The following is a 6,854-nucleotide window of genomic DNA, read 5'->3' as shown; positions in this document are numbered from 1 at the left end:
CACACACACACAGACATTTCCTCCCAGTCAGACCTCGTCAGCGTCACACGCTGCATTTGTGGCTCTCGGCGTCTACGCACCGGTCCGGTTCGCCCCCACGTACGCAACGAGAAGGCATTTCGGCTGTGGCAAATCCCATTTGAGTTTCCGGGCGAGCGGATCAAGTTGCCGCCTTCTCCCAAAAACATTGGGGGGGGGGGGGGGGGGGGGGTCTTTGATAGGTGCCTAAAGAACAAATGGCGCCTCCCCCTTTGCCTATAAGGTGGCATTTTCCTTCTCAAAGAGAAAGGCCATAATCCCCATTTGGACACAAAATCCTGTGTACACTGACATAATGCCCCCTAAGCTGCCTAATTCCTTGCAGAGCCTTCCATGCTTCCACCACTCTGGCACTTAATCAGTACGTCTCCACTTCAAGCCTCTCACTTTATACGTCTTGCCCCCCCCCCCCTACTTCAGCCCCCGCGCAGCCTCCCGGCATCTTTTTTTTCCCATATTTGCGGCTGCCATCGCAACAATAACAACATCCTGTCTTATGCCCAAACAAGTATCGGCGAAGCGGCGGTTGCTAGGATACCCCGCGGCGGATATTGCCTTTGGTTCTCATCATGCTCGGGATTTGACGTTTAATCCGGGCGATGTAATTGGCCTCTTTAACTCCTTGTGACGAGGCGAGCGAAAAGTGGGATGCAAACATAAATAAGGTATGCGCTTTAGTGGCAACAATGGCCGTGCATGAAAAGGAGTCGAGCTGACGCCACATGAATGCATAATTTATGATGTAAGAATGTTATGGGTCACCACGTACCGTCGGAAGCCGCCATGAATGTTGTATTCGATATTTTCGCCTCGGATTCAAACCACAGTTAAACCCCAAAAAGCCACTACTGGCTTTCTGAAATAATTGCAGCATAATCACCACATAGCCACACAAATTCCCAGAGTTGCCCCCACCACCACAGAAAATTCAAAAGATGCCACCTGAGCCTGTTTTTAATTTTTTATTTCCTTCGGTGTCAAGGAGGGATGAGGAAATACATTTGCAAGACGATCATTGACTGTTGGAAGGAGCTAACTTTAGCCTGGGTATGGCGAGTCTTTGCTGCATATGCGGCAAGCACTTTAAGGTCTTCAAAAAATAAAGATTGTCTTGAATCAATCAACTACATGTAAAAAACAATCATTCGGTACAAAAAGAAATGCATAGCACTTAAAAGTTAAATAACAGCTCTACCAAAATGAACAATGCAAAGGCAACTAAATATAAATTTACATACAAATGAATGTTTTTGGGAGGTAAAATCCGCTGGCTCGTCTCGCGCGTTGTTTTTGGTTGTAAGAAAACACAAATAGTTTAGTGGGCTGACCAATTGTTTGCATTAGGCTGCAAAAGAAGCCAAGTAAATCCCGATAAGCTCCGACAATGTTTGCTTTGCATTTCCACCGCACGCTGTTAGCGTAGCCACTCCAGCATGCTAATGACACGCAACTGAGTCGACGTCCCGCCGCGCTTTGATTGTTCGATCCGAGAGCGCGCGTGACGGCGGCCGTGATGGCCGCCGCTCTTAAATTGGGATGAGCAAATTGCGTGTGGCCGACGGGGCGCTCCATTATCTCGCCAGGCAAAGCCAAACGACTCGGCACACAAGCGTCACGCACCATCATTAAAACTCGATGGGCAGCTGGAGAGCGTGCTTAACGACCTTAAAGAGGGCTCCATGATTAATTCATCAAACATCATACTGGACCCTTTGACAACAGTGGGGAAAAACATTGCTAATCAGCATCATGCTGGACCCTTTGACAACAGTGAAAAAATGTTACTAATCATTTGCTGTTTTCTGTAATTGGCTGGCAACCAACCAAGAAATAATTTTTATTCATTTATTATTTCTAAATGTGTAATTCTCGCTTTAATTAATTAATTAATCAATTAATTATTTTTAAATGTGTAATATTTACTTTTTAAAAAACATTTTCTATTATTTCAATTATTATTTCTAAATTCGTAATTTTGGCTTTTTTAAAAAAAAATAATTTCTATTTTAATTCTTCTTAGTAAGTCACAGTGTCCCATCACTGGGTGAGCTATTTTCAGAACAAACGCGGGCTACTCATGTTGTCCTTGGGGCTAACTAGTACATACGACTGGCCTTAGTTACCTTCGAAAACGGAGCTCGTTTGCAAGCTTCAAAGACAGCATTATTGAAACTCTCATTTTAATGTCAACTACCCACTCTCGTACTCTCGTACTACACTTTCAGAATCACTACCTTCGTTGATCATCTGGCGTCCAATTATAGCAGCCCAAAACGTAACATCACTCGGCTGCCACATTTAAGTCGAAATTGACCCCAGCAAAAACCTGCGACTACCACACCAGCACCATTCTCGCCGTTTGGATGAATCTAACTTGTGGTTTTTACACAGCCTGTCAATTTCCTGAATGACACACATTAAAAGGACCAGTGGAGTGAGACAGCAAGTGGTACCCCTGGGGGACCATTCCCTTCCCCTCCCCGCCTGGTCTCTCACCTCCCTTCCTCCAAACTCACAGGGCGAGTTTGGATCAGCATCCGCCGCCACGCTCGTTCCAGCCCGGCCCGACATCGCCCAGCATGCGTCGCAGCGAGCGTGCAACTAATGAACTCAACCCGGTTCCATCTGACGGCTTTTGCGCTCAGCGGGCGGACCCTGTTTACAATCCATCCACCCGGAACGGACGGCGATGCTACCCAAAACTCACGACGACTCGCATGGCACGTTGGGAATTGAACATAAGAAGCGTCGCTATTGAAACGGCCTAACCTGTCGCACGCTTTGAGAACGGCAAAGTCATTTTTTTTTTTTGATATCCACTAAGCGGTGACTTTTTAAAGAAATGCAAGAGCCCCCCGTGTGAATAACCGAAAGCATTCATGCGGCTTTAATGAAAGCTCTCCGGGCGAGCAAAAGTCTGAAATTGCTTTGGTTGGCGCACAATGGCGGCCTTAACCGGGGCTATTAATCCCTGACCGCCGAGACCTAATTGGCTGACCAGTGAATAGGCCAACGGGGGCGATTGGCTTTTAGGCTGCAATGTCAGAAGGCCCGACAAGTCGTCCTTTCTGCCGTCGCAAATGAGAAAAAGTTTCCCCGTTGATTGAAGCGCCCTATCGGCTTCTCGGTCGCACGTTTTGTTCCGAAATTTTGCTACTTTGGGTTGAACCTTTCGCTGGGGCTTTTCGCATTTTTACTTGATTGCACTCGCTCCCCTATGCGACAGAAGCCATAGAAAAACACTCAGTCGAGTGAGAAGGCATTGTCGGATCTTTTTCCCCGCAGGATGGGCGGTGTGCGGCGTAGCCATTCGCCGACTTCAATGAAGTCAAGTAGTCCCCAGCCGATAGAGGAGAAAGACAGTGGGCTGGAGGAGCCCAATCTTGTGCTAATCAAAACCTCGTGCGCCTGATCAATACTTGCCGACAACAGATTGCACTCCTGGGGAGAGCGGGCGGAGGTTAGAGGCGTCGACGGGGACAGATAAGAGAGCCCAGGACGGGGGGAGCGCTTAAGTGATTTCAACGCAGAAGGTCGGATGGGGAGGGGCGACTCAAAACCCGGCCGACTGGGCCGCGACGGGGACGGGCGTTCTCGTTGCCGACACGACAAACGATAATCTGTCAGAATTGTCATCATCTAATGAAGGATTTGCTCTCATTAACGTATTCATGAGAAACGGCTTTTAATCATCGACGTGTTGATTTGAATCCTTTCGGCGAGGAATTTGAAAGCCTCGCGCTGTTGTTTTAATCCCATCAGCCAAATGGGAGATTTTGATCCTCGGGATCGTGGCGGTATCACGATTGATACCAGCCAGCGGTATCAACAGGTGAGGAGGGCGACATTTCTAAACAAAGCTAATCTAAGATAAACTAAGATAAGATAAACTAAGGTCATATAAAATAAGGTAAGCGAAATGAAGCTAAACTAAACTAAGTAGGATAAAATAAGCTAAACTAAGCTAAAAAAAAGACAAGCTGAACGAAGCGAAGCTAAACTAAGTAAGATAAACTAAGCTAAACTAAGCTAAAATAAGACAAGCTAAACTAAGCTAAAATAAGATAATGTAGGATAAAATAAGATAAACTGAACTAAAAAAAGGCTAAACTAAGCTAAGCTAATATACAGGAAATCATACGAAAGGATCTGAAATATCCATCAATGGCGATCTTGTTAGCACGGCCATGTGATGAACGACTGGCGAGGTGGAGAATGAAGACTAATGTGGCTAATTACAGCGGATGGATGGCATTCAGCGACTCGTCGCTTGTGATTAAAGCCGCGCTAACATACGTGTCAAGACGCGGCTCGATGGCACCGCTACCGACCCCGTCCGTTGGCTTTCATTCACACATTTTGTTGGCTGCCTTCCAGAGAGGGCATAGACTCCTTCGTCTTCTTCGTGTTCTCGGGCTCTGGTTTGAGGGTGTTATTCATTGAAAATCAATATTTTCCATTTCTTCGGCTACCGAATGAATTATTAGCGGGATGAGCATTGTGAAGAGATTGAAGGCTTGGTCTGAGGCATCGCTCATCTTTTGTCTTTGGCAAGGACATGGACTCGGTGTTAACGCGGCAAACACACGGCCGGCGTTTCACACCGCCGCCGCCGGACGCGGCTCACCTTCCTGTGTGCTGAGTTTCAAATCGTACTTGGCACTGTATGAGCAAAATTGACTTTTTAATTGCGAGCAAATAGTCGGGTCTACGCGGAGTGCCTGTCGAGTTGTCGAGGCGGGCGTTAAACAAACTATTTTTTTTTTGCTGCCTCTTTCCGAAAGCGCGCAGGTGGATTCGGTTAAACGAGCCGGTGTCGTCTTTCTCATGCAGCACATTTTGAGAAGTCTCGTTAACGACACAAAATAGTCACTAACTAGCCAAACGGTTGAAACAGAAAACATCACTCAGCCCTTGACAAATTTCAGCCATTTTTTTTATCATTATTTGTGTATGTTGGTGGAAGAACGTCTGAGAATCAGGGAACGGTTTTGAAAGATGATAAAACACCCCAAGAACATCGAGCGTGCAAATACGATGAGCGAAGAAAAGGCGCGCTAATTAAACAGCCGCCCCTCCCCCACCCTAATTACATCCGGAATGTTACGATAAGCGATGATCAGACCAAAGTGGCCATTAGGCAGAATTCCCTCTGGCTACAGGTGATGAAGCCACCTGGAATAAAAGCCAAAGCGGCGGCGGAACGGGATTCGAGACATCATAATTGGAGATATTGGAATCTCAAGCCATTCACTCCCAATGACGGCTATAGCCGTCAATTTGTAACTGGGCTGGCGGTGAAAAAGCTGAAACACAAAACGGCCTTTGGGAGGTCATTCCGCTCGATGGATCTTCCAAGTGCTCCTCTCCGGAGATAAAACCATCGCAATATGTTGCGACTGCACTTCTGCGTCCTCCAAGAAGACAAAGCGTCATCGAAAATCAAACGATTTTTCAGTTGAATGTTTTCAATTTTGCCATGCTGGTGTCTAAGACACGATTGTGAGCCAGCACGGCGGATCTTTGGACGTCCCATTGACTGGCAGTGGGCGTTTTCCCCCAAAGCGCCATCCATCGAGATGGCCGCTGCCCTTTTGGCTGTGCGATGAAGGATGGACGGCCAGAGCGAGAGGAGAAGGGCAAGCGAGAGAGAGAAACTTTCAGTCAGTGTTTTCCACTCAAAGACATTTTGACAGGCCAGAGCGGTTCCGTGGCAGGCAGCGGGGCCATTTTCAAGTCTCCTACCTGCAGCTGGAGGGAAGCGGGGAGCCAGAATAGATACATCTCCGGGCTGGCTGACTTTTTTTTTTCTCCCCCCCCTGCCATCTTCTACCAACACTTTCTTTCCTGTTTTTGACAGCCGGCTCCGAATAGCCGAGCAGGTGTCTTCTTATTTTCCGGTGAAACAGCGGGACCGTGGCACACAAACACTCCATAAACAGATCAACCGAGTAGCGGCCGTGGAGGCAGAACCCGCCAGCAGACTCTCGAGCAGAACGGGAAAAAAGTAACTTTGAATGGTAAAGGCGCTTCTTCACACGCTCGTCACGTCGCTAAAGTTAAAAGAAGACGTCATCGAACACCGCCGCTATTTTCACGCATGCAAAAGAGACGAGAGAGAGGGGCTCGGTCCAAATCGCCTTCGGAAGATCTTCATAATGGCGCCAGTGTTGTCTTGTTGGTTTTTTTTTTGTCCGGATGGTGGGGAATTAGCCGGGCATTGTGCGGAGCGTCTCTTTTCTCCGTGCCAAGTGGCCGGCTCCACGGGCCGCGGGTGGAGCGGCGACCCTGAAAGGCATCACAATGCGAGCACGTCGGACCCATTGAGAAGAACCCCCCTCTGGGCTCGTCTCATTGAAAAGCAGCCCGTCAATGGCTTCTTTGAGCGCTTCCCCTTTTGATGTCGGAGGGGATTTTGAAAGGAGCCGCTGCCTCTGGTGTCACCGAGGCCGCTCCGACGGGACGGGGGACCAAAGCTGACAGCCCCCTCCTTCTGATGGGACCGCTTGTCAAAATTGCATCAACAGAACAAGACGTTATAATATGCAAATGGGGCGGGTCGTTCAGAGACACTGCTGCGAGATCATTTTTGTTTTCTCGTCGAGACAAGTTGCCCTGTTGGCTTTTCTGTTACTGTCATGAGTCCAATAATGGTGACCCCGTCGTGTACGCGCAAAATCCCAACACGGGACTTCCGGTCGGCAGAACTGCAACAAGGACTTGAACCGGGTCCTTGGCTCAGAGGGAGCCGGAGAGAGCCACGGTACCAAAATAGCCGGAGGGAGTCGGAATGGAAGCGGACGCTGCTTCTCTGA

This window comes from Syngnathus acus, chromosome 10 (assembly GCF_901709675.1).
Source record: "Syngnathus acus chromosome 10, fSynAcu1.2, whole genome shotgun sequence".
In the NCBI taxonomy this organism is placed as follows: domain Eukaryota; kingdom Metazoa; phylum Chordata; class Actinopteri; order Syngnathiformes; family Syngnathidae; genus Syngnathus; species Syngnathus acus.
Note: the sequence above shows the minus strand (reverse complement) of the source record.